The sequence below is a fragment of the Apodemus sylvaticus genome, chromosome 8 (assembly GCF_947179515.1).
Source record: "Apodemus sylvaticus chromosome 8, mApoSyl1.1, whole genome shotgun sequence".
Classification (NCBI taxonomy): Eukaryota; Metazoa; Chordata; class Mammalia; order Rodentia; family Muridae; genus Apodemus; species Apodemus sylvaticus.
The window spans coordinates 105,731,771-105,743,700 of record NC_067479.1 but is presented as its reverse complement, the minus strand read 5'-3'; the positions used below and the strand labels follow the sequence as shown (position 1 = coordinate 105,743,700).

General features: G+C 45.7%; 1 pseudogene; it reads left to right on the top strand.

The window, feature by feature from the left end:
- The first annotated feature begins 7,866 nt into the window (after window positions 1-7,866).
- Window positions 7,867-11,481, top strand: LOC127690830 (insulin-like growth factor 2 mRNA-binding protein 1; annotated as a pseudogene).
- Window positions 11,482-11,930: the final 449 nt, after the last annotated feature.

Below are 11,930 nucleotides of genomic sequence, written 5' to 3'. Positions count from 1 at the left end.
ATATGTTAACTATTATATAATTGAATGGAATTCAGGACCACTAAGCCAGAAACTGTTACAAGTACCTAGAGCATAGATATTATCAGTCTCAAACCATTATTGTTCAGGAAAGGAAAACATTAAACAGAAAAATATCTGAGTCAGTCTAGAGAAGTTCCCAAGCTTTGAACAATGCAAAGTGGTTGAAGTACAACTCATGAGTTAGCCTTGCAATGAAAGCTCTCCCAGGCTGCAGGCTGATTTATTCTAGTCATTTGTTTTCTCTTTCCTTTTTAGTTAAAGACCTCACTGTAATTTAATGCAAGCCAGTCTACTTATTATTGGCAAACTCTTATAGTTTTATATTAACTTTATATCATCTATATTTGTTATCAAAGGTTGTTTTAGGAAAACTAAACTTGTTATTAAATTTTTATTTTCTGGGGGCAACGTCCTGTAGACTACTTATAGGAGGGGGCCTAATCTGATCTGTTGCCAAATCTATTGTTTCTGAGTTTGCTAGGGACACTTCCACAATCTCTGCGGCAAGAAAGACTCCCAGTAGGGCCAGATAAAGTTACTTCATTGAGAATAGAAATAATTCTGGGGGAAAAGACATAAATACAGTAAAAAGTCCCCTACAACGTAACACATAGAGATCAGAATCCTGAAGTGAAAGACAGAACAATGGGGAAAACAGCCTTCGGCTTAGCTTTTCTGGGCTGTGTCAAACTCCTGTGCCGGTGTCACGGCTCTCGCACCTGCACCAAGACGGGTTTCTGCAACACTGTACACCCTATGTGCCCCTTTCCTGTCCCTTGCTGTCCTTTTCATCCCTCGTAGTTACTGCATTGTCACACTGAGTCACACATTGTCAGTCAGAACTGTCAGTGCCACCTTTCCTAGGGGGAACATGTGCAATCTCACAAGGACTCTTCTGAGAGCCTCTGCCTCTGCAGCACTAAATGCTCATGCTGCCATTTGGAGAGAAACAACCCCTGCTTGGCTCAACTACCCACCCCCTTCAGACCAGGCCTCAATAGATCAGGCTGGCCACTTGCTTGTTGACCATCTTGCCTCAGCCGCCTGAGTCCAGGATTGGACCACCACAGTCTGCCTGGAAGTCCTTGGTTTTGGTACATGACAGCTTATTTGGAGAGCCCCACTCCTCAGGTGGCTCGAACATGACTGCTCAGTAGCTTACCACACCTACTGCTAATAGCACAGTGGCTGGAATGAACTTCTACTGTGGCATCTTAATGAAATCATGATCACTATATATGTCTTTTCTGTTTGTTCTATCACCGCCCCAACACACACACACACACACACACACACACACACACACTCACACACTCACTCACACACTCACACACACACTTTACCAGCTCTATGGATCTTCCCCAGGTAGCTGTTCAATTCAGAAGACTAGAAGACTAATCTGTCTTCTTCTGCCTTCATGTGGACCAAATTTCTCATTAGCGTTTTTTCCCTCATCTGGCTGACTAGAAAGACTTTAAGGAGTAGAAGAGCCACTTCTGGGCAGTGTTTGGAAAGTGAATTTTCAATTCCCCACAGATAATATAGTGAGAGGTTTCTCACCGTTGCAAAAATCAGACACCCAGAAAGGTTGAGAATTCAGATTTATTGCACCTGTGGGTCAGCTGTGCTGCTTCTCTGAGAAGCTGGGCCCCAGTCCAGAGTGCCTCACAACATGTGTAGGCTATTCAGCATCATTTTGACCTTTCCTGTCATTGGTGGGTTTGAATTTTAGTGTATCCTACTGAAGACTATGAACAGGAGTTTCTCTCCAGCAACTATGTTTATAGAAGTGTAAACAACAAGCTTAGAACAGGTATTTTGCAAGTGCACATTTCTCAAGATAAGGAAAGGGGCTTCAGCTGAAGCAGGAAGTCCGCGGGAGTACAGAAATAGAGCACAGTATGTTAGTTTTGGCTTGTAAGTGCAGCAGGAAATTTCAACTGATTTCATTCTTATCATAAAAGGGAGAAGCAGATCTCTTGCTTTGGACAGGAAAAGGAACTGAAGAGCTTTCCTGTATCCCAGGAAAGGCTTCTGGAAAGCACAGCTTCTTGTAAACAGGGAGAGTTAAGTAGGGAGGCAAGGACAGTTCTCTGTGACCTTACCATTTCCTATGACTTTTTGTCAGCCTGGACAGCCTTTGACAGCCTTTGTTCTCACCAGTCTTGTAAGGACCCTTCCTTCTCTTTTTGTTCACTATGTATAAGTTTAACTCACAGACATGTTGACAAGACTGCAATAAGTATTTGGGAGAGAGATTAGAGAGCATACACAGGGAAATAGAAGCTGCCCTTCAGTCTTGGTGTGAAACAGAAAGAAAATGGTCCCGGGGAGGGCACATTCAGTCCTGGGCAGAGTACGATGTGTTTCGTGGGAGTGGGCTTGAGCAGGGCCTTCCAGGAATGGAGTTCCACAGCTGGAGACCTGTAGGAAGCAACCTGACATCCACGTTTGCTTTGTTTCTGCAGTCAAGGATTCCAGAACATTAGTTTGGGTGACCCAACAACAAGGAACTCTCAAGGCTACCAACACTACACTGGGAGATTTGTTATCACTCTTTGTGGACGACAGAAAAAATGACCATCAGGCAGGCATGAGAGAAATGTCCCTAATGGTCTTTTCCAACAGATGCCTTTCTGTACAGTGGCTGTCTGACATAACAAGGAGGGCAAAGTATCCTTGGTCAAGGCCCAAGATTATTATACTTTCTAACAGGACCAGGAGGAGGTCTGGAGAGACCAAAGAACCAGGTCTTGCTTGCAGAGACCCTTTAGGTTATTAAGTTCGAAATGGGGATGGTAGGCAGTTGTCCCATGCAGCTAAAGAAATTTAACATGTAGTAGTCCTGGGGGAAAGAAGGTTTTAATCGGGGAATGATAGAACAAGGTGAATATGGAGAATGAAAGGAGGTAATGGGGAAGAGGTTTAAGAGGGGAAGGTGTCAGGAAGGTAAGGCATAACATAGGTATAACATACAAAAACCAAGTATCTCATAAACACCCTACACACACACACACACACACACACACACACCTATATGTTTAATGGATTTACCAATGGAGATATTGCCTCTTCCAAAGGAGTTGCCAAATATAAATCCCTGTGCCAGGTGTGAAATACTTCCCTCGAGCTGTTGGTCAAGGCTATCCTAGAGTCTTCCCAAAACAATACAGGCCATTGTTCTTAATTACCCACCAGAAGTTTATAGTGAGAAACTACTGCCGAGGGAGGACACTACATTTTGGAGGCAGGACTTGAAGTAACAAAGCTGGCAGTGTAGCAAAGTCGACTGAATATCATAGAGCAGGGGATATGCCTCATCAGGAAGCAGCAGCCTCCCTCAGATGAGCATTGATTGACAAAATGAACAAAGCCCTGCTGACCCTTCCCCAGTACCATTGTTCACTTGAGAAACTAAAGTTTACTTGTTCTTCCAACATCCTAAAGTCTCCCTTTTACCTATTAGTAAATTGATAAGAGACACAGACTGTTACAGGGCCTCAAGAAAAATTCCAGAAAAGAGAGAAAAGTCAGAACATGGGAGAACTGCCTTCTTAAAGCTTCCTTAAATTGTGCCCCATAAAACCTGAGTCTACCTTCTCTTTCAAATATAAGAAATATTTTTCTATGAGGCATAATGTCTTCCTCATTTCCCCAAGTCAGACTTGAATAAAAATGTCCCTTCTACCAACATCTCTCCTGGTCTTTGATAGAGAAATACGGTAGTAGAAGCCTCAGGCACAGGTCTTACTATTGACCTGGAAGATTCCTCCATGCTGGTTAGTTTCCATAGAACTAGAAGGTGCTATGCAGGCTGCTGTGTTTAATAAAAAAAGCCAAAGATAGATTTGATAGAAGAGCCAAGTATGTTAAGGTGAGAGGGGTGCCTCAGTGGGCCCATGATGAGGCATCCCTTCTCCCTGAGGTACCAGCCATACAATGGATATAATATAGTGTGGGTTAAAATGGTTTCCCGTGTCTGGTCCAGCACAGGACTAGGGCCACTCGTGGAGGTGGATGTGGGGTGCAGGAAGTTTGACTGCACATACCCCACAATGCCAGGTGAGCATGGGCTGTGAGAAGCCACAAGACCTCACTCTGGGGGGTGGAGAATTGCAGTCTGAGGTCCCCACAGACTGCTGGAGTTGGCTCAGACTCTCCAGCATCACAAATGCTGCTGGGTGCCTCAGAAGGGCTGACTCTGGCATCTCCAGGCTGCACGAAAGCCAAAGATGGCAGGTCCTCACTCCGACACCTTAGAAACCACTGGATGCCACTGAAGAGCTGAGAATGGCAGCCCGAGGGGCTGGCTCTAGCCTGGGACTGAAGGGAAAAGGGCTGGAGGAGAGAGCTCTGGCTGGTTCCCTCGGGGCAGAGAGTCTTTGGCTTGCTTAGTCGAGGCTTGGCTTGGTGGAGACAATGGCTGAGAATGCAGGGAGGCCTCCTGCCTGAGATTAGAGATTCCTCTTTAGAGGAAGATCTCCTCCATTGTTCCAGAACAGTGGGTGGAGAGAAGAGGTTGTCCATGGTTTCAAGGTGTTTATTGCCATGACAGGAAGGGGAGCCAAGAGGCAGAGAATGGGACAGAGTAGAGAAGTAAAGGCCAGCCATGGCCATGTGGAGGGGGGAAGGGACTGCGGAGAGAGGAGGAGCAAGAGGGCAAGAGAAAGAGGCAAGAGTAAAAGAGTAAGAGTAAGAAAGTAAGAGAGCAAGAGAGGGAGGATGGGGCAAGCAGCCCTTTTTATAGTGGGCCAGGCCTACCTGACTGTGGCCAGGTAACTGTTGGGAGGAGCATAGCTGGCTGCTGCCAAGTGACTGTGGGGGTGGAGTCCAGACAGAATACCAGGGTCTTGGGGCATTGCCCTATGTGACTGATGGCCACAGAATTATGGAACTGAGGCCTGGTGTCAGGAGCCTAGTATCTGGGAGCGTGGCAAACTTCCTTCCGTCCCTTGAAGAATTATCTGCTGGGTCTCTGGGGTTTTAACCTAGCTCGACCAGAAAACACACCACCTTTCACGGTCTCAACAGTATGGTATAGAGTTTATTTAGGGCATGGGATGTGGAGTTTGGAAGAGAGGAGAGAGTGGGGGGTAGGGAGGAGAGGAACACATGGAGAGAGAGGAGGAGGAGGAAGAGGAGAAACGGGTCAGAGAGAGAAGGGGCAGAGAAAAAGAGTAAGAGTGCAAGAGAGCTAGGGAGCTTTTATGGTAAGCCAGGGATACCTACCTGTTGCCAGGCAACTGTGGGGCAGAGCCCAGAAGGAATGCTAACATGCCTTCATTTTTGTTTAATTAAAAAAAGGAAAAACTAGAAAGAGGTGATGGTTAAGCAGAAATAGGGCTGCCATATCTCTGGGAGACCTAAGAATATGGGGATGAGAATGTTGGTCATCTTAGGAGACGGTTTGCTGTCTCCTTGCTTTCCAGGGTCTGTAAAAGCATCTGTGGGTAGGAAGAAGCAGGTCCAATAGAAGCATCTGTGTCTGTGAGAGTAGACTGGACCATCTGCGGATTGCTTCTCTAGAGCTGTCATGGATGAAGATTTTGAGTAAATGCCTGACTTGGCAAGATGCTAAAACACAAACACACACACATACACACACACACACACACACAATATATATATATATATATATATATATATATATATATATATATATATATATGATAATATATATCATAATGAGAAACAATTTTAATTTTAAGTTTATGTTTAAAAGACAGAGGAAACTCAAAACCTTGACCTTGTGAATATGATAACTGATCACCCTAAGTCTATAGTTGAAAGACAATCAAAGGAAACCTAAAATTTAAACTTGTAATTATAAAAGTTGGATCATATAGTGGAATGTTTTATTAGAGTTGGGCTAATTTATAAGAACTCTATTGATTAATGTTAGGACAGCATAACAAGAGGAGAAAGCCTGAGCATTTAGTCACTGGAAACTGAGGCAAGAATAAGAGAGTAAGAAAGTAAGAGAGCGAGAAAGGGAAGAAGGAAATAAGGAAATAAGGAAATAGCATAAGGTTACATCTGGGAAAGTTTGCATCTGAACTTGGGTATCATTTATCATGAAGTCTGTGAGTAAGACAAATCTGTCTCTCTTTGATAAGATATCTGGTAGTCTTAACTAGTTAACAAATTGAATAATGAGCTAATAAGGTGATGGATTACCTCAGGGTAAGGAGCTAGAGGTCTGTTTTCTAGCTGTCAAGCTGCAGTTGGCTTAGTTGTCAATGTAGTCAGAAATCTGGGAAGAATAAATTGTAATCTAAATGGCACGTATTAGTTAAAATGACAGAGGTTGGTCTATATAGTCCACTACCTAAATAATTACCAGGTCCCTGTGGTCTCTCTCCTCATCATAACTTGGACAGAGTCTGTCTGGCCATCAAGCTCAGAAGATGAAAAGCTTTTTCCTGTGGAGTAAGTATGTGGGAGAAATGACCCACCTTGACTTAGGCAAAATGAGACATTTAACTCTCTAGGTATCTTATGTTTGTCCACAATGAAGGCTAAGCCCTGACATCTGGCAAAGCAAAGCAGTAGTGTTTTTCAATGGTTATCATACCACAATCCAGGCAGAATCTTGTTCATATATTCTCGGAGATCTTAGGGGGTAACCTATCAGGATTTGGGAGTCTCTGTCTATTATAATAAGCTTGAATGTTTAACATTATACATAGCAGATTTCTGACAAGATCAAAAGCCAGTATCTACTAAGCATATCTGAGTTAGACCACCTGTGTTTGTTTACTTCTCCTGAATATATCTAGCAAATAAAGAGAATATACTGTGACTTAATGACAGTAACAAAAGCGAGCTAAACATATATTTAAGGCAGTGATCTTTAATATTTTTACTGTTATAAATCTTTAAATTAACACTAAAAAAAACCATTATTTACTAAGGCAGGATAGAATGAAAACATTATTCTAATTGGAAAGTATCTTTGGAATCTTCCTTAAGTCAGGCTGTTTTAAGGCAATGAGGCAGTGAGGTAGGAACTTCCCATAACAAAGATGGCGATGGTCCTGGGACTTAATTAAGATGGAGCTGGAGCTACAGTCAGTCATGTGATTGCCCTTAGCTAACATGGCATTGAATAGCATAGGGAAACCTTATCTGACCACAACAAAGATGGGAGACAGTCACAGGACTGCTCCCAAGTGAGATGGCGCTGAAAGTCATGTGTTACAACTTAGAGCGCAGTGGTAGAAATGAGGTGTGTATCTTAGAATGGAATAGCAGAAAGCATGGCAGAGACAAACATACAGACAAATAGAAACAGCACAGTGTGAGGAGTGTGAGGAGCAGATTGGTGGGAGGCAGTAGCCTCAGGAGCCAGGAAGCATGGGCAGAGTAGAGTGCTGGGCGGGGCAGAGAGCAGGAGAATGAGCAGTAGAGCCATTTCCCAGCCAGGGCCAAGCCATTGGCTGCTGTGGAGTCAGATCATCAGATCGGGCAGGAAGCAAGAGAGTGAGGTGTGGGGCTGAAAGCAGAGTAAGGGGGCAGGGAACCTGGAACAGAAAGCAAGTGCCAAGAGAATGGGGGAGGGGGAAGCCCACAGATCACTGGCAAGAGAGTTGTAAATGTTTGTTTTTAAAGAACCCATAAGTGTCCATTTAGTGTTATTTGTCGGTGGGTATGTTAGGAGCCAAATTTAGCCTCTGAATTAGACCAGGAAGTGTGGTGGTGAAGAGATTCCCTTCTAGGTGAGAGCTAGCTACCTGTCCATTCTGACATCCAGAGGACAAATGCTGTAGCTAGAAATGCCAGCCAGATCACTATGCTGTCACAAAGTGAACTTGGGGGCTGGTCTCGGGACCAGTGCCCTAATCAATGGCCAGAGAATTGTTCACCCAGCAGCTAGAAAAGGAACTGGCCAAAGAGGAGAAGGAAAGAATCTCACCCAAGGGAAAATGTCCTAGAACAAATGGTTAGTGGGAAGATCAGTCATAAAGACTGTGAATACGTCCATCCCCAAGGCTCCACAGTGTGGCTGGGAGCTCAGCAACCCTCCCCTGGGATCAGGAGACATTTACACTAACCAGTGGGGAGGAGGGAGCTTAACAGTTCTCTGGTGTTTGGAAAGATAGGTCTAGCAAGCAATCCAATGTTGCTGGAATTCCATGTGGCAGCAAGAGAAGTGGACCTGTGAGTTTCTACTCTGAGTCTCACAGCACACCGCCTGGGGAAAATATGAACTGTCTTAGCCACTTGTGAACGGGGTGTTATAGTAACAACCAGCCTAGCAAGATATGCCCAAGGGTACAAAAGTAGCATGAATATCATGGGGTGAACCCCAACATACAGCATGCTTCACAGAAGGAAATGGCATGTCTGGTACTATAAATATGACCAAGAGCTTTTGGCTGGAGTGCTCATAGCATAGATCCTAGAGGTGAACCTACTAAAATTACTTTGCTATAAAACAGCCTCCTAAAAATGATGTGTGTGCTTAAAGAAATGTTTAAAGTTCTTAGTGATCAGGGAAATGCAAATCAAAACTACCCTGGCATTCCATCTTACACCAATCAGAGTGGCTAAAATCAAAAACATCAGGTGACAGCACATGTTGGCAAGGATGTGGAGAAAAAGGAACACTCTTCCATTGCTGATGGGATTTCAAACTGGTACACCCACTCTGGAAAACAATCTGGAGGTTCCTCAGAAAACTGGAAAATAGAGCTATCTGAAGACCAGCTATACCACTCTAGGGCATATACCGATGATGCTCCACCATGCCACAGAGGCACCTGCTCCACTGTGTTCATAGCTGCCTTATTTGTGATGGCCAGAAGCTGGAAACAACCAGATGCCCCACAACAGAAGAATAGGTACAGTGACTGTGGTTCATTTACACAATGGAGTACTGTAGTGGGAAATGGTTAAAATATAGTACCGCCCCACCAGACCTCTGCTCCAAGTCCTGGTGGGTTTCTCTCTCCTGCCCAGCACCCACTCCTTCCAAGTATCCGGCAAAGCATAACTCTTAAACTTGAGTAGTTAACCAAATATATTTAGGTATATGAAACTCCCACTTACATAATGCCAAATTACAATGATAAAGTTTTATCCCAATATTTCTAACCTCTCAGCATACCAGAATCACATCTGCCGCCATCTAGATCTGTGTGTCTCCTCTTCTCCCTTGAGCAGCTCCAGGCTTCCTCTCTCTCCGCCCTTCCTCTTAGCTCCTCCTCCTCTCTCCCGTCCAATCCCTGGCCTCTCACCACCTCAGTGTGAATGGATAGGAAATATCTCGCCTCAGAGTACTATTCAGCTATTAAGAACGAGGACGTGGTCTGCCAAGGTGGCAGCAGCGGTTTGCCACGCTGCTTCCCAAGAAGCTAAGGCTGGGCTGAAAGGCGTGTGGCTGCCAAGGAAGGGACTGACACCACCAGCCAAGCTTCCTCAAACCGGCGACGCCCCCTTTGCTAGTCCAGCGGCCCCAACCTTGGCTCTGCAGGAAAATAAAGACTTCATTCTCTACTCCCGCCCCACTTCAGGAAAATAAAGACTTCATTCTCTACTCCCGCCCCACTTCAGGAAAATAAAGACTTCATTCTCTACTCCCGCCCCACTTCAGGAAATGGGGTACTGCTGTCCCCTGGTTCCTACCTTCCACTTCTGGAGCCACTGAAGCAGTAGCTCACCCAAAAGCTCTGAAATCCAAGCAGTCTGTTCAGCTAGCCCACATGATTAATGGAAATAAAACAGGAAAAACAAAAAAAGTACAAAATTATGGGTCTACCAAGCCTGAAGCAACCTTTCCCCCAACAGGCCTCTGTAGCCAGTGCCTGGATTCCTAGGAGGCCCCAGGAACTCTAGAATTTAACTAAAGTCCCTTACCCACCCTTCCTCCCCATCCCCCCACTTCTCTACACTCATTCTTTTTTTTTTTTTTTTTTTTTTTTTTTTTTTTTTTTTTATCTTCAGGGAAAGTAGAACTACAAGGAAAACACCTAAAGATTGAACACTCGGTGTCCAAAAAACAAAGAAGTCAGAAAATACAGATCCGAAATATTCTACCTCAGCTCTGATGGGAAGTGCTATCTAGATAGCCTGCCGGCTCAGCAGGATGGTGGAGAACTGTGAACAAGTGAACATAGAAAGTGAGATGATGGTGGTCAACATCACCTGCTCCAACCAGGAGCAGACCAGGCAAGCCATCAAAAAGCTAAATGGCCACCAACTGGAGACCCATGCCCTGAAGGTCTCCTACACACCTGAGGAGCAGATAGCACAAGGTCCTGACAAGAATGCGTGCCACGGAGGCTTTGGGTCTCAGTGCCAGCCCCAGGAAGGGTCACCTGTGGCAGCAGGGGCTCCAGCCAAGCAGAGGCACCCTCCCGCTCCTGGTGCCCACGCACCAGGTGCTTTCATTGGCAAGGAGGGTGCCATCATCCAAACCATCACAATCCAGACTCAGTTCAAGATAGATGTGCATAGGAAGGAGAATACCAGAGCTGTGAAGGCCATCAGTGTGCATTCAACCCCTGAAGGTTGATCAGCGTGTAAGATGATCTCGGAGATAATGTACAAGGTGGCAAAGGACACCAAAAGGGCAGAGGAAGTTCCCCTGAAGATCCTGGCTCATAATAACTTCGCAGAGTGACTCGTTGCCAAGGAAGGTGAAGAAGGCGGAGCAGGACACAGAGATGAAGATTACCGTCTCGTCGCTCCAGGATCTCACGCTCTATAACCCTGGAAGGACCATCACTGTGAAGGGGGCCGTGGAGTACTACTGCTGCAGGGCTGAGCAGGAGATCATGAAGAAAGTTCAAGAGGCTTATGAGAATGACGTGGCTGCCTCAGAATGACTGCGATGAGCTTGCAGTCCCACCTCATGCCTGGTCTCAACCTGGCTGCTGTAGGTCTCTTCCCAGCTTCATCCAGTGCTGTCTGTCCCACCTCCTCCCAGCAGTAGCACTGGGGCTGCTGCTTTTAGCTCCTTCATGGCTCCAGAGCAGGGGTTGGTACAGGTGTTCATCCCCATCCAGGCTGCGGGCGCTATCATCCACAAGTAGGGCCAGCACGTCAAATAGCTCTCCCGGTTCACCCGTACCTCCATCAAGATTTCTCCACCAGAAAACACCTGACTGTAAAGTTCGAATGGCCGTCATCACTGGACCCCCAGAGGCTTAGTTCAAGACTCGGGGAAGAATCTATTGCAAACTAAAAGAAGAGAATTTCTTTGGTCCCAAGGAGGAAGTAGACCTGGAGACCCACATCTGGGTTCCAACTTCAGCAGCTGGCCCGATCATTGGCAAGGGCAGCAAAACATCGAATGAGCTGCAGAACTTCACTGCAGCCAAGGTGATAGTGCCAAGAGACCAGATCCCGGATGAGAATGACCAAGACATTGTTAGGATCGTCGGACATTTCTATGCCAGCCAGATGGCTCAGCAGAAGATCCGAGACATCCTGGTCCAAGTCAAGCAACAGCACTAGACGAATCAAAGCAACCATGCTCAGGCACGAAGGAAGTGACCCCGCCCTTTCCTGTCTTATTGGCTCCAGATCTGCAGGCAGAACACAGAACTGGAGGACAGGTGGAGGGCCCGTGTGCTCTTCCCAGCAGGCCTGAGAATGAGCGGGAATCAGGGCATTTGGGCCTGGCTGGAGATCAGGTTTGCACACTGTCTTCAGAAAAATGTTCCAGTGAGGAATCCTGATCTCTCACCCCCAATTCAGCCAACTGGCCACACCCCTTGGAATATGACCATTGCAACTGTAGCTTGGGTTGCTTTTAAACGTGGATTTTCTTGAGGAAGTTCTCCAGCCTCCATCAGGAAGCATCAGATCCCAGTGGGGAAGAGAAATAAAATTTCCTTAGGGTTTTATAAAACCTCAAAGGATGGTTCGTTTCTTAACCCCCAAATCTTTCTAACCTTCTGCCT